Source organism: Podarcis gaigeae (genome assembly GCF_964106915.1).
Source record: "Podarcis gaigeae genome assembly, chromosome: 10".
Classification (NCBI taxonomy): domain Eukaryota; kingdom Metazoa; phylum Chordata; class Lepidosauria; order Squamata; family Lacertidae; genus Podarcis; species Podarcis gaigeae.
The window spans coordinates 55,029,029-55,046,034 of NC_139686.1; the positions used below are offsets into that span (position 1 = coordinate 55,029,029).

Genomic DNA, 17,006 nt, shown 5'->3' on the forward strand with positions numbered 1-17,006 from the left:
AGGCTGTTTGTTGCTATCTTAGCTGGTGTGCATTATTATTTCAAAAATGTTTAAAGCTGAAATCTGCTGAGGAGAGCAGGGATGTTCACACTTGGGCTTGTGCAAAATTTCAATCTGAAATTTCAGATTGTTATTATTTATTGAATTTATATACCACACCAAAATGACACTTCTGCCCCTTCCACCTAGCCAATCACTCAACCTTACTTTGGGGTGGGGGTGGGGAGGTGAACTGTGGAAGAAATTCAGAATAAATCCATGCACAAAGGCCGAGATGTTTTCTCGCCGGTATTTTTTCAAAAAAATAAATTGCAAACTTATATGGAAATGTGGAGAAGTGAACTAAGATGAGGGTAGGTGGGATGAGAAACAGAGATAAAATGAATTGACGGATGTGCCCATCCCTAGTCTGACAGAAGCAATGGGACTACAGTTATGATTAGCTTGTCTCATCAGTTTTTTGGACAACTAACTTCAGCTGCAATGGGGCAATTATATTTAAATGTTCAGGAAAGGCTGGATTGCATCTATCATTGATTTATTTACCTAAGCTAAGTCCTGCTCAGAGTAATCCAATTTAAATTAACGGGCCCAAGTTACTAATATCCATTCATTTGAATGGGTCTACCTTAAGTAGCCCTGTAATTGGAAATTGCTCCTTTCTCCTAGAAGGCCTGTTAATGATAACATTGCAGTATCAATGCCATACTGAAAAGGTTAGGTTTGAGTGGTTCTTTCTCTTCTGAGATGAAGCTAAATGAATTTTAGCCATCTATGTGTAGAGTGTCTTTACAACAAAACCAAAATAATATTTTAAAATCATTAATTCTCTTAATAAAGATCTCCTCTTAGATATATATGAGAAGGAATTATTCTTCACTTTGTCTATCCTTTCCAACATTTCCATTATTTCATTACTATTTTAACATTTCTATAAATCCCTCTCATCCCACAAAAGTATTCCTATTGAATGCAAAACTGCAGCTATTGTTCCATTCTGTATAAAGCTTTTGTGAATCAGCGGAATTCTCTAAATATAGGCTTATTACTCAATTATCTCCTGTGTTTAACTAGGGAACCAAAGTTTGTTTGTTTTTTAATTACTTCCTTTTTTATTTTTTGCAGCATCATTGCATGGCATTATGGAAAAGCACAGGACAATGATTCTAGAAGTATCACTCAAATGACCTTTCTCTTAATAAAAGCGCTCTAAAGTTAATTGAGCCTTTTAATAGAGAGCTCCTTGTATGCCTGATAAAAATTACAAATTATATAATTTGCCAGTTTAAAGGGTACAGTAAAATTTTAGGCCTGAAACCCTCCTGCGAACATGTGACCCTCCCATTTTGTGCTTCTCTGCGCCACTTCAAAGTCGCCCTTGAGGTCATAGCCTTTTGATGATATGGAGAGCACTGATGTATGAGAGCCGCTCTTCAAGGTGCCTCCATTTCAAAGGTCTAAGGTATTTGCAGCAGATTGAAGTTTTCAATTAGGAGATACTAAGACCTTTATAAAACAAATACGGGTTTGATTAATATTGCAGTTCAAATTAAGTGTTGCTTTATGACCTCTCTAGCACAACAGAAGACAAATAGTGTTGACTTGAACCAAGAAAATCTTTTCTCCCCTGCAAACCTCCGACAGTATCAGACCATTATTATCCACATTGTATAATTTAATCAGCTACCTTGTCTAGTCTAAACTAATCACATCTTCATTGGCCAGTAGGATTCATAGTATAGTCAGAGGTCAAGATTTAGCTGATTAGTTCAAGAGTCAGCATGGCTACAATGTCAGACTAGGATTTAGGAAAATCAGGTTCAATCCTAGCTTCTTCTTGCCTCGGTCTCTCAGCCTGTGAGGATAAAATAGGCAGAGAGAGCAATGAATGATGCCTCAAGCACATTGTAGAAAAGGCGGGCCATAAATGTCAGAAAAAAATAATCCAACCCACGGTTATTTCCTCCTCCTCCTCGTTTGCTCCACATTTCTCCAGACCCTAAACCTCTGATTACTTGTCCACTTTTTCTGCCAACCATTGAAAGTTCTTCCTACCCAGTGCCAGCTCCAGTTTTTTGGACAAAACTGAATCCTCTTCCCTCAATGGCCCAACTCCCCTTTTGCCACCTTTGCTATTGGATGCTTCTACTCAGCACAGGGACAATGGCCAGCTCATGAGTTGGTGGGAAGGCAAGCAAGAGCAACTGATTCTCAGCTTTGCTCCTCTGAAGCAGAGTGTGATGGCCTGGGATTTGGACTCAGAGGCTGAACCTGAAGAATCCCAGCCTGCACAGGAGTCCCCGCCTCCAGAACTAGCTGAGCCGGGGCTGGGGCCTGAGCCTGAAGGGGTCCTCACCTGTGCTGGATCCTCAGGTACAGTCACCAGCTGAGTCTGCTCTGGCCCCTGAGGTGATGGAGGACCCATTGCCTGCACTCTCAGCCCTGTCAGGGGAAGAGGAGTTTGCCTCTGGGTCCGATAACCCTCCAGCCTCTCCTGAGCTGCAGAGGCTCAGGGCAGAGAGCCGGAGGGAAGCTGCAGAAGGAGTGCTCAGCTCCAGGCCAGGAGAGGTGAGTCACCTGTGGGCTGCCCTATGCCTCGGGCAGATAAAAGCCAGCCAGCCCCAGTTCCCAGGTTGCAGGAGCAACGTTGTTGCTAGCCTGTTCCTGCCTGCACCCTGTCCCGCTCTCCTGTCAGGGTTCCTGACCCCACCCGACTCCCTGCCTTGGATCATGCTACAGCTTTGACGGACAGCCTCCATACCCCGACCTCGGACCAGACTCGGACCTCGCCTCTCTGTTAGCCCCCAAGGCTAGCACACAGAGGAAAATGGGGGCAGGGAAACTATCAGGCAGCAATACTGACAACTAATGGCAGCAAGTGACAGTAGGTGTTTCTTGGTGATAGGTTTCCTGCAGGAGCCTGAGCCTTGACAGGTGCTGACCTTATTTCTTTGGGGTCCTTTCTTTTCCCAGCCATGTGTATCTTCAAAACTGCTTCTCAGTCTACTTCCTATTCTCATTCTTGGCCACATCAACTCTTCACTATTTTTCCTGTCCAACTTTGCAGTCCTTAGCCATTCTATGCTCAGCACACCAGCTTCTTTTTCCATCTACTTGGCAAGTCCATTCACTCTCCTGTTCTTCCATGCTTAGAACAGAGGGAGCCCTGTGTATACTTCAAAGTGCCATGGTCTGGCTTTTGCAGAGGTTTTTTCCCACCCCTCTCTCTCTCTTCCTAGATTCTAGAGGAAAATGTCTGAAACTGTTTACTTCCATCCAGGCTAGGCAATGTAAATTAAATGCCAAACACATATTATAGGGCTAGACTAGACCAGCTTTTATCAGTTTTCAAGCAATAGCTGGAAACACAGCATTGTTCAGATGAAACAAATTAACCTGACTGGCCAGAATGATATCTGATAAAAGCAACAAGAGAACCAGTGACATTAACTGCAGGGCAATTTCCATAAGCAAAGAAAGCATTATTCCCACTAGACAACACATCTTGACACAGCAGTTGTAAGGCAGAGAGGCAGCAACTTTAAACAAAGGTTGAAGTAAGAATTTAGACTCAAGACCTTTCAGATCCACAGAACATGGATGCTCAACTTGTGTTCTGTTTTCTAAAGGCCAGAAGTATGTTTCATTACACCATCCAATGAAAGATAGTCCACCTGTCATTTATCAGTAGCCTGTTACACACATTTTCCAAAACCACCATTCTCTGATTGTGGGTGAACTAATGTTTGTTTCTGTAGCTCAGTGGTAGAGCAGAGGTTTTGTGGGGAAAAGTCCCAGGTTCTGTTCCTAGGTTCTCCAGGATAGATCTGAAAGATCCCTGTCTGAAATCTTGGGCCTCTGCTGCTAGACAGTGTTGACTAAGCTTCCACATCTCATACCATCCAGATATTTTGTACTTTCCATTTCCCAGACAATAGCTGGGCTGATGGGAGTTGTAGTCCAACACTTCTGGAGTGTATCAAGTGACCTGACTTAGCAGAAGGCAGTTTCTTAAGTCCCTTACTTTTTAATCTAGTTAAGCACTGTAAACAAGTATAGGAAAGAGCTAAATGAAAGGTATTGAGTCAATGTAGTATATAATACAGACTTTATGTGTAATAAAATTCTATTTAATTTTTCTTTTAAGCTTATTGAGTGTAACCAGCTAATATGAACAACCTGCTTTAAAAAGCCCATTAAGGGCCATTATCGTACACTAGCTGGAAGGCATATTTCAACCATGGTGCACTTTAAAAGGAATGTCACAATTGTTTAAGGGCAAGGCTTTGGTATCAGAGCTTTTGGTCAGACAAATTCGCCATCTGGCAATGCATAGCGAATTGCTGGTGTGCAGCTGCCTTCCGTCAAAGGGAAGAAATAACTCGAATGACATAGAGGTTAGAACATAGTGGTTGTACAAGGACTGAAGAGATCGGGTTTCAAATCCACACTCAGCCATGAAGTTAACTGGGTGACCTTGGGCCATATTCTCTTTTCCCCCCCCCTTTACCTCTCTCTTCCTTCCCCCTACTTCACAGGTTGTTGTTAGGATAAAATGAGGACTGGAGAACCATGGGACCACCCTGAGCTTCTTGTAGAAAGGAGGGGTATGTACACAATCAGTTAGTATTGAAGAAACAAAGATTCAAAATGCTGACACACACAGTCTTAGCCACCTTAGAAATGTACAGTCCCCGATCCACACTTTGGGTAGGTGCATCATAAGCAATCCTGGTGGGCCTTCATAACTCACGTAGCCTGGAGATAATTTGCACCTCTAGAGAAAGGAAAAGCATTTATCTATGCCCATATACCTCCAAGCAGGCTGGCAGAATGAAAGGGATCCTCAAGCACGTAATGTAGAGAAGTGATGGCTCGGCCACATTAGACCAATGGTGTTGTCATTTGAGTTGGAAGCACAGTAAACAATAGATGCTCTGTGACGGCCAGAGATCTGTAAATTGGGCCTCCAAAGGTCTAAACTAGGGGTCAGCAATTTTTTTCAGCAGGGGGCCGGTCCACTGTCCCTCAGACCTCACTGTCCCTCAGACTATATTTTGAAAAAAAAATATTTGAACAAATTCCTATGCCCAACAAATAACCCAGAGATGCATTTTAAATAAAAGGACACATTCTACTCATGTAAAAACACACTGATTCCCGGACCATCCATGGGCTGGATTTAGAAGGCAATTGGGCCAGATCCAGCCTTAGTTTGCTTACCATGGTCTAAAAATTGTCGGAAAAGGAATACATATACATATATGGCTGGTCTATCACCACCTTGGTTGCATTATAGTGGCTGCATGCATACAACATTTTATTATTGAATCAATGGGGACTGGTTGCTTGTTTTTTCAGCATAGTCCACAAACCATCTAGAGCTATTGCATTTTTTTTATTGTCCCTGTAAAGCTCTTTTTGAGAAACTGGTTTCATTGCAAAAAAGCCAAAAGCTCATTGCAGACTGATTCTACAATACCCCACAGTATGTCCATTTGAAAAAGATGAACATCTGGTGATGTGGAATCTAATTGCACCTGCCCAATGACATTGTGAGTAAACATACACCAAGGCTACAATCATTTCTTGGTACAGAAAGTATAGATCTGATGTGTAGAGATCTTGCCTGTTCTAATTGATTCAAGAGAGTTCTGGAAGCTTCTTTTTGTGTGATACAAACTGGTGCAAGCAGAAAGTTCATGATGTTTGGGTTATTCCTTCAGAGAAGCTGAGTACAGCTGGCTTAAACTGGTTCTGTTATCTCTTTCTGTCAAGGTCATGCTGACTATAATAATAATAAGGCTAGAAGGAACCTGGGCTTCACTCTTTTCTTTCTTTCTGGTGCGGTGTTCTGTATATAGTATGCTTAATGTTAAGGTTTTATGATAAGTTATTGTAAGTTTAAGTTAAGTCTGCTGCAACTGGATTTCTTATGGACAGTGCCAATCCTGAATGTATTGGACTTGCGACCATTATGCTCATTTGCCTTCAGTAGCAATAGCAAACTCTGCTGGATGAAATATTAATTGCCTCTAGTCTATTTGGGCAGGAATCCTGCAACGTGTTTAGGTTTTTACTTTGCTAATTGTGGTTTTTATGTGGATCTTTTCTGTGAACCACCCTGAGACCTCCGGGTATAGGGTGGTATATAAATTCAAATAACAACAACAACTACTACTACTACCACTACTACTGTAGTAGAATCTGCTCTGGATCAATATAAGTAGAATTCATGGCAGTGAACACCATTGAAAACAGTGGGGCTTACTTTCAAGTAAACATGCCTGGGCATTTATAGTGCAATAAGCCATTTACAGTGAGGTCCTAGATATTTTTACCTGGAAGTAAGTTTCAGGTTCCATAACATAAGAAGAGTCTGCCAGATCAGGCCCGTGGCACAAGTAGTCCAACATTCTGCTCTCACAGTTGTCAACTGGCAGATGAAACAGATGAATGCAGATGTAGGTGGTTGCAACAAGGGGGTGTGCACAGGGGCGAATGAAGGCGTCGTGAAACCCAGCACGGGGCATCGCTGTTAGGATATTGATGTTCTGTTTCACCTAAGAGGAGCAGATATGTGGGTTGTTGTATGTCACATGTCTGTTTACATTCCAGCACAGCCTGCTGGGAATTTCTGTTTGTGTATAGCTTTTGCTTAGTGCTTCTTGCTCTTAGACATGAAGGAGAGCAGACATGTTTCCTTTGTCTTGATCTATGCTGAATAAACTGCTTGTAAATATGCTTTACCTATGCCTCTGTCTGCCCTTCCATCGTGAAGAGTTAATTACTCTGCTGATTAGAGTGTGCTCCAGCTTCTGTAGAGTTCTGAAGCTGTAGGTCGCTGTTTGATGCTGTTCTGAGGACTGGAGTTCGCTCGGCTACCGGCCGGTGGGCTGGAGTCAGCTGGGGGCCTGCCATATGCCCCCATTACCTTGGATGCATCCCAACAGTCTCTACATAGGGTGCAGGTGTGGCGTCACTATGTACGACGCATGCACCGTATGTAGCAACGCCGCACATGCACTGTACATAGCAGTTTGCCACCAGCACTGGGATCCTCTGCCCGTGGCTACAGCTGCGAATGAAGGATCCTCCACATGTGGCTGCGGAGCCGTGATGGCTGCTCATGCCGCCGCAGCGGGGCGAGCCCCCGTGGGGTGCCTTCTTGTCACACTCCCAGACATGGCACCCGAGGCGAACCACCACCCCTCCCCCGTTGCGACGCCACTGGGAGTGCATCCATACCTGCTCACATCCACCTTTCTGGATGGCAGAATATATAACCAATCTAGATTGAAAGCAGAATATTGATGATGAGCGCAAATGATTCTGGACTGAGGGGGGAAACTACATTTTTGTGCTACAGATGGGTTAGGGTGTACACCACCAAGGTTATTAAAAACACAGGTTGCTAGGCCAAGCCACTAGACTGCCAATGAAGTCACTTGCATACATTGCAACACATTGTAGAGCTCAAACGTATGGGTTGGAATTTGCCTTCCCACTCAATCATACAAGCAATCCCTGGTGATTTTTCTGAGTTGAGCTGCCTCACTGGCACCTCGCACTGGCCTGAATCCAGATAACCACACAGTTAGTTGCTTATTCCAAGGAGATTTGGGGGATTTCAAACCAATACCTCATTGGAAGAGTTGCCCAAGCAGGCTGAAATATGACAAGAGGTTCTGCCATTCAATTTTTCATTTTTTAAATCAAAAAACACTCGTCGTTGAGCCTGTCCAAGCCTTTGGGCATACAGAAAGCAAATCTTTGGACTCAGGCTCCGCGTATAATGTCTATGCATTTGGCTCTGCTGAGAGATGCCCCATTGCCTTCAGCATTGAGAAACACTCTACATTGTCCAGCTTTGTCAAGATATACAATTAAAAGTGATATATGTAGGAAGGCACAGTATGGAAAGGGGGAAACCCCAAAGAAACAAAGACTGTTCCTTCTCAAACATGAATGCTTAAAATGCTGCATAGGAAAGTTGGGTGCTAGCAAAGGAATAATCCTGTCCATACCCAAGCAAATGACAAAACACTGCAGCTTCAATACTAAGCTTTGGAGGAGTTAATCCAGCAATGCAAGCAAGCTTATTTTTCATTTACGCAGCGCCATCAGTGTGCATGGTGCTTGGATTTAAGCGTCGTAATCCCTCTGCAGTGAAGCCTGAATCCACTGAAGCCTTCCTGATATTTTATTTTCAGATGTAGTGTTTACGTGGCAAAGGAATTTTTAATGTGTAAAATGTACACAAATGCTTGTTTGATAGGTAGGCAGATGGTGGCCACTGAATGCAGAGTGTAAAATATTGATTACTATTTTTTTATGTTAAATGTCAGAGAAAATGGAATCCAGTTTCTGAAATTCTAAATAGAGGAAAGCTGTGGTGCCCTTCATCAAAGAATAGCTATAATTGAATGTAACAATACAGTTCCCTCCTCTCATGCTAAGATTCACTTGAAAACAACAAGAACAAGAGCGCCTAAAGTTCTCAACCCACTTAAAAACCTTTCTGGAAGACAAACACTATAAATGTAAATGAGTTACTTATAGATTCTCATAATTCTTTATAAATAAATGACATGTAAATAACATTGTGCTGTGTCAGAGACACTTTTGTAGAAATGGATTTATGTCAAAGTATAACCATGGGGATCTGGTACAGTCACTCTTTGCAAACATGGTGTCTAAACCTCACGGCACATCACCCTTATGAGGAAATTGACAGATCAAGTAAGGATATGGGATTGTTTCAGGTGCATCTGCCAAGGTTTGGTTATTGACTATCCATGCCTTTCTACAAGCAAGGCTAAGTTAGCGCTCTCTACATGTGACAGGATTCCAATTCCCATCATGGACAATGGTCAGGGATTATGGGAGTGTTAAGGATAACGGTTTAATTCATATAGAAATGGGGGGAAATGTACAGCGGTACCTCTGGTTACGTACTTAATACATTCCGGAGGTCCGTTCTTAACCTGAAACTGTTCTTAACCTGAAGCACCACTTTAGCTAATGGGGCCTCCTGCTGCTGCTGCCGCGCCACTGGAGCATGATTTCTGTTCTCATCCTGAAGCAAAGTTCTTAACCTGAGGTACTATTTCTGGGTTAGTGAAGTCTGCAACCTGAAGCGTATGTAACCTGAAGCATATGTAACCCGAGGTACCACTGTATCTGTATTAATGAAGGTTTAAAATTCAAAATGGCCAAATGTGTATTGCAAACACTGGGTTTTCGCCCCACGAGATTTTTCTAATGGACTCTGAGCTTCTTGCAGAGTTAATGATTAACTGACTAAAGCATGTCCTCTCTAAAAGAGGGCACATGTTGCGGTGAGACCTGGAGACTGACCTCTTGGTTGTGGGTGGGTATATTGGACAGCCACAACACCCGATTGGTAGGTCCCCCATTGCTGGGTTTTATCTGGCCAAAGGGTGCAGTCTAAATGGATTGAGGGACCTATTTATGCCCATGCACGTGACCCAGAGCTTCCTCTTTTGGCTCGTGCATCGGAACACCCGCCCACCTCTCCCTATATTTTGGGCATTTTGTGACTGACCTTGCTATGCCATTGTGTGTCATCTGTCCTTGGGACAGGGGCACGACAGGAATTTTCCCCACTTGGCTGATTGGCTGGTGCCATTTGGGTTTCGCCTGCCGCGTAGCAAATTGTCACAACTTGTAAGGTTGCGGATAGGCACTGGTTCAGGTGATAGGAATGGGAGAAGGCTCTCGCCATCCCTATGTGAAGGGTATTCCGTTAAAGGAATTCAGGGACTCAACCTGGTTTGGTCGACCCCTGAGAGGGGGTTGTGCCCATGTCTGAGTCCAGGGGAGCATCTGGGGAGTGGTCATTGTCCGTTCTCCGGCTTTCTACCTACCTCAGGTGTTCACCCTTGGCTGACCTATGATGGAGCTCTGGGTAAGCTCTCCCTGCAAGGGTGCAGGGAGCTAGTTGAACCAGAGCCTATGCAACCACTCACTTTCTGTAATCAATAAAGTTGTGGCCTAAATTCTGCCAAAATCCAAAACTAAAATTTGAGTCAAATGTGTGTTTATTTAGGGGGGAGGTCTCTGGGTCTGAACACGCAACTGTTGTTTTCGGGTAACTAAAGTTGTAAACCTGGAATCATGTGAGAAGTATTGGGTTGCAGTCTCCATTTTGAAAGGAGTTGCCTTTGTGTCTTTGCCTCCCAAACTGAATGGAGTAAAGATGTAAAATGGAGTTGTCTCTCTGAACCCCACAGGGAGAACAATGCATGGAAATGGCTTTCCTGAAGGAACAGCAAACAGCCTGGAGGCTGGAAAGCAGGCTGGTGGGTGTGTGGGTGTGGGTGTGTGGGTGGGTGTGTGTGTGTGTGAGAGAGAGAGAGAGAGACCTTTGCTTATAGGTCTGGTTGGATTATTTCATATTTTGTAAGGTGCTGAGCCTGTGCTGGAAAGCACAAGGTATTGCATAGACACACACACACACACACACACACACACACACATATATATATATATATATATACTTCTGTTTTAAAGAAAGCTCTGCCAGTAAAGTTTGAATAATATTTCCATGGGCATGGACAATGTTTCATTTCCAAAAGAGTCAGTTCTTATGCTTCCAGTTGCTTCAAACTGCACAATATTCAATATCTGCAACAGGGAGGTGGAGTCCAACAGTGTCTGGGGGGCATCACATTGGGTATCACTGTAGTAAAGCATGGAGGACTGAGCTAAAGACTTCACATGACAGGTGAATTTTAAAGATTGGTTTTTAAATTTTTCATTAGCCCTTAATTCATGAGAGGTATCAGACCAATTGAACCCTTTGATTAAGGCTATCTATAACTGGCCATTCTTCTGACTAAACTCCCTTCCTTTTACTCACTGGTTAACTTGAAGTCTGATTCATTCAGTACAGGCTGACTAGTTCTTTGGAAGTAGGTTGCTACTTCACAGGACTTCATCTCTCTGTGAGACTGGTGCCCACAGCTAATGCTTAGCTTGCCATATTCAAGTGCCATGACCGCTTGCCAATGCTTCGAGGAAACACTTTGCAGCAGAGGGGACCATCAAAAACAGATTGCATCCTTGTCTTTTCATCTGCCTCTTTGTCTGTTTCCAGAGAAGCAAAGTGATGTGCTGACCCAGAATGCTGAGCTCAAGGCTTGATCCATTCAATGTATTCAGACAGAATGCATTTTGTTGAGAATGTAGCATTTATATATATAAAAAAATGTTTGTGTTGTGAAAATGTGAGGGGACTTTGCAAGCATTTGTCACTCTGGTGTGTAAACAAAACAAAACAAAAAGTTTAAAGTACTCCTGGATGGTTAAGTCCAGTCAAAGGTGACTATGGGGTGCAGCAGTCATCTCACTTTCAGGCCGAGGGAGCTAGGTCTAGTGGCCAGCATGACTAGACCACTTCTGGCACAACAGAACACCGTGGCGGAAACCAGAGTGCACAGAAACGCTGTTTACCTTCCCGTCACAGCGGAACCTATTTATCTACTTGTACTGGTATGCTTTCGAACTGCTAGGTTGGCAGGAGCTGGGACAGAGCAACGGAAGCTCACCCCATCGTGGGGATTTGAACTGCCGACCTACTGATCGGCAAGCCCAAGAGGCTCAGTGGTTTAGACCAAAGCTTCACCCGTGTGCCTTTTCTCCTCTGTTGTGTATACACATTGATGCACATAATAAATAAAAAAGGAGAGATGACATGGCAGACCCTTGCCTTAAAAGCTCACGTGGAAAAACACTGCCCAAGATGGTGCGTTCTCTGCAAACTGAATTCTGCTTCAAGAAAGGTGGAACTCAATTACCAAGCTTGCAACTTGGTGCTGAGGAAGCTCAGCGGATGGTGAAGGTGGCCAAGAGTGCTTCATTTGGCTGGTATCCCAGTTGCAGATGCCTGTGGAAAAACAGCAAGTAGGGCCTGAGCACACTCTCCCTTCCTATAGTTTCCAGTAACTGATATTCAGAAGCATACTGCCTCTAGTGGCTAGTAGTCACTGACTGTCTTATCCATGAATTTGTCAAATCCTCTTTGAAAGCCATTTGAGCTGGTCGCCATCTCTGCCTCCTGTGAGAGTAAGTTTTATAGTTTACCCATGTGATGCATGGAGAAGTACCTGTTGTGAATCTTTCAACATTCAGTTCCGTTGAAGGCATGGTGGAACAGAATATGGAAGGTTATTGTTTTGGTTGGAATCAAATTTATCCCCCAGATCTGCTTGTGAGTAAAAAAAATACCATCCTGAAACTGTCTGGGTCAGTTTCTTAGTTTCAGAATCTCTGTACTGGGGTTCAAAAAAGTTACACATGATTTTTCAGGGAAACCGATCCATGGAAACAGACCAAAGGGCTCTTCTGACACAACACACGTTTAGTGTTGGGACATTCTATTACCCCAAGATACATTAGACTTGGATTCTGTTTCCAGTTTTGTATTTCTCCTGGATGAGAAGGGATAATATTTTAGTGCAGAATTCCAACCATCTCCTTAAATATAGCAAGCTTCAAAGAAGATTGGAGGAAAATGCTATTGCTATTGGGATACAAGAATTGTCACAAAGCAAACTCAATCTCTCTTATGTATTCTGCAGCGGCATTTTACATGTAGCTGTAAACATTGGCATTAGTCTCAGTTGACTTGTAGTGATATGATAAAAAGAAGACTGCAAAAAGGAGAAAAAAAGAAAAAAGATCAATTAATATATAGAAATTCAGAAACTGTAGTAGTACATTTATGGAAACGGAGTATTTTAAACTGTCACTTGATGTCATGTTAATGTTGAATCTTCAGTGCAATTAGATTTCAAAATGCTGTACATGTTAGTTATTTACATGAGTCTGCTACTAAACGAAGTTCCTCTCTGCACAGAATGCTAAATATATGTTATGAGTATTCTGGGAAGTTACACCTTATTATTATAATTTTTTCTTTTAGCGCCGAAACCTGGGAGTTACACTTTATTCTGAGAATACACTTTTGGCAGGACAAACACATAGCAATACAAAGCAGACGCATGGCTAAATATTTGGGCATTTACCCATAATACATGCTGACCTTTGAATCTAGGGCACTTTGCTGCACAATAATATGTAGTATATAAGTGGCAATTACCGTCTCACATTTGCTCACACGCACAAAGAAGCAACAAATTCCAAGGCTTCCTAGTCCCTTGAAAAGCTGCAAACACAAGTTCAGCTCCACATCCAATTATATTTCCCCTATCACAGGAAAATCTCCCAATTAAAATGGAAAAGGTCTGGGTAGCTGGCCATATCTGATTAACTGGTTAAACTGGTGGGTAGAAAGAAGCCAAAGGTGTGATTCAACAATTGTGTGTGGACATGGAAATGAAGAGATGAGACACATTCTTGGATTTTAAATGGGCCACTTTTTATTCATGTTAAAAGAATATGAAATTTATATTCAGCTCCAAAACAGAGTGCCAATATCTGAATATCGTAGGAAGAGGGGATGGAAAATCTGTCTCCTCCATCTTTATTCCCATTATCAAGGTAACCACACCTCAGAATAGCCACCAGTTCTGCTGCTTGGCATAGTCTACACATCAATGAGTCATCAGGCCCAGAGCAAGAGAGTTTTAGTGAAAGAAGCAAATGGACCCCAATGAAGTTTCATCTCTTGAGCCAAGAATCAAGGCTAGGGAAAAGCCATTCACCCCTCAGTGGGTTCTCACTCTGCCTCTCAGGGTTCTCACCAACATACCTTACTTGAGGGATGGAGAACATGATCAGATCCAGAGGCTAAAGGCAGCCCTGAAGACCTCTCTATCTGGCCCTTGGCACTGTCCCTAGGATACATCTCCTCCTTAGCCACACACCATCTCCCTGGTCCACACCCACAATGGCTTGCTGAATGTTTTGGCCTGTTTGGAACATACCGTTGAACTCTGAGAATGCCTCTTGCTTGCCTAGATAAAGAGTGGGGTTTGAATGTCTGTAAATTTTACATCTGTTTAAAAAATGCTTTTAACTCTGCTCCTACCCCCTTTGGAAGGGACGCGGGTGGCGCTGTGGGTTAAATCACAGAGCCTAGGGCTTGCCAATCAGAAGGTCGGCGGTTCAAATCCCTGCAACGGGGTGAGCTCCCATTCCTTGGTCCCTGCTCCTGCCAACCTAGCAGTTCGAAAGCACGTCAAAGTGCAAGTAGATAAATAGGTACCGCTCTGTGCGCTGCTCTGGTTCGCCAGAAGCAGCTTAGTCATGCTGGCCACATGACCCGGAAGCTGTACGCCGGCTCCCTCGGCCAATAAAGTAAGCTGAGCGCTGCAACCCCAGAGTTGGCCATGACTAGACCTAACGGTCAGGGGTCCCTTTAACTTTTTTACCCCCTCTGGGCCTGTTGCCCCTGGAAGCTTTTTCAGCAGGAAATGTTCCCCTCAGTCTGAAAATGGTTCCTTTATTTCACGCAGGCAAATACTAGCTTTGACTTAGTGCCTTCTTCCCCTGCCATCTGGCAGATGCTTAGAAAAATCCATTGTAGATTTTCTATGAATCCTGTTCAACCCATTTATGGGGGGGTGGTGGGATTTGCCACACTCCTTCTCCCCTGGAAGAAGAGGAGAGGTGGTATCTCCCTAGAGAAGGACATTATGGCCCAATGAGGAGAGGTGATAACAGGCTATTTAAACCTGCTCTGCCCCACACTCTTCCCTCTTGCTTCTTTGAGGGAGGCCACCCAAGGACCCATTGACTATTTCTTGCTTATACATCCCCCTCTATTGATCTGAAGGCTCGCCTTCATCATTATTCTTCACCACTGTCTCCCTGTATTGGATGTGAGGAGCAGCAACTATTCATGTTGAAGGGCTGTGAGTAGCACATGGCTCTGTGCGTAAGTCTATGCTTAGAATGAGCTGCTCACATGTTTCAATATGATGTTTTCAGAGGAAAGTACATTCTGCATGACTGTGGCTGGTTAGCCATATTTCTGGCAGCTTTTGAGGCAATGCTTTAAACATATGTATAGGAAATCCTGACAAATACAGCTTTTTTAAAAAAAACAAAAAAACAGCTTGATTACTGAGCTTCTAATACTGTACTTCAGGTTTTTTCTGGGTTCATCTCTTTGTATTTCCATTCTCTGTGATTAAACACGCTTGATTGCTCATGAGCCGATTCAGAACTGCGTCATCTTGCATTTAAAAAAGCTCATGGCAATTAATGGTAGCTTGTGTTCAGAAACCACTTTCATCCAATAGATTCCTCTAGAGGCAAATTACTGCAAAATGGGATCAGAGCCACTACTTAATTTGCAAGAATATTACTCTGATCTATTATCAGGATTCCACCCCCCCCCCAACACGATCCCTACACCTGTATCAGCTGCATGACAAGAAAAACATTCAGCAAGGCAAAGTGGCTGCTTTTCTGAGATGCAGATGTAAGGATGGGAGAGCACTGACTGAACTCATGCCAGATGTACAGGTCTGGAAGGCAGAGGAAATTTTGGGACCCCAGCTTTGGGACAAACAGGGGTGCCTCCAAACTGTCTGTATTTTGTAGGTGGATTTCAAGTGCATACTAGAAATATAAGTTTGCTCAGTTAAAGTAGATTAAAGCACTTTGCTGCCTGAAGCACAGCAAATTCACTTAAAAATAGAGTTATGTGATTAGGAAATGCACTGAAAAACATGGGATAAACCAATTATTATTGGGAAGACGTACAAACAAACCCACATACAAATCAGGATGTTCATTGTTGTATAACTTCCCCACAAACAACAACAACAACAACAACAACAAAGACTGCACATCATCTAACTTCTGCTTAAGATTTGTGTAAGCAAATCAGAACTGTGTTGTTTAGTCGTGTCCGACTCTTCGTGACCCCATGGACCAGAGCACGCCAGGCACTTCTGTCTTCCACTGCCTCCCGCAGTTTAGTCAAGCTCATGCTGGTAGCTTCGAGAACACTGTCCAACCATCTTGTCCTATGTCATCCCCTTCTCCTTGTGCCCTCCATCTTTCCCAACATCAGGGTCTTTTCCAGGGAGTCTTCTCTTCTCATGAGGTGGCCAAAGTATTGGAGCCTCAGCTTCATGATCTGTCCTTCCAGTGAGCACTCAGGGCTGATTTCCTTAAGAATGGAAATCAGAACTAATGCTCAGTAAATGGGCAGTCTGGAGGAATTCTAGATGTGAATGCAAATCAAATCAAATTTTTATTAAACGGTCACAGACCAGATTAACTCATACAGCTAGTCAGCGAAGCATAACACCGGAAAAAAACAAAGGACAAAGGACAATTTCAATACAGATTAGGCCATAACAGCAATTTAAAATTAGACAGCATAAATAAAATTAAGTATTTGCCTTCACCTGCATATTGACATTGGAAAGCTCTTGTTTCCTACGCCTAATAGCGGCTACACAGAATTTGGCAACGTTGATCGTAATTTCAGGAACCTTATCTTCTACCAAGGCTCTCATACATTGGAGTTCTGGTTCATTTTTAAGCTTTTGTAGAACTGGGGCAATAAAGGTCAGGCGTAAATCCTCGTAGTAACTACAGTGCAGCAATACATGCAGACTTGTTTCCACTTCCGATGAGCCACATGGGCAAACACGTGACTCATATGGTTTGCCCTCATATCTGCCTAGCAGCAGGGCAGAGGGCAGAACGTTGAATCTGGCCAGGGTAAAGGAGTGTCTGTACTTAGGTATTTGTAAATTAGCCAGATAATTTGCGGGTGAAAACCCTCTCCCAAAGTCTCTAATTGTGGCATGTTTATCCATTTTGCCCATATGACATTGCAACTCTATGTCCCTAATGCGTTGAAGCACTTGACTTTTGGCTCTCTCATATCCTGCCGCTATCAAGATCTGTGGGGAGAATCCTAAGCTTCTTATCTTTTCAAACAGGGAAGCTTTCCAGGTAGAATGAAAGGTGTCTAAGAGTGTTAAAGGAGCCAAACCGGCCGGGGGAAAATAAGTTTTAACCAATAGTGTATCTTTAGAATCCACAACCGTGCG

At 43.3% G+C, this 17,006-nt stretch overlaps 1 long non-coding RNA gene across 1 annotated transcript in view; it reads left to right on the forward strand.

Annotated features, from left to right (window-relative positions):
* LOC310825730 overlaps positions 1–17,006 on the forward strand; it is a 519,499-nt gene that overhangs the window by 442 nt on the left and 502,051 nt on the right. The gene's annotated exons all lie outside the window — the stretch shown is intronic.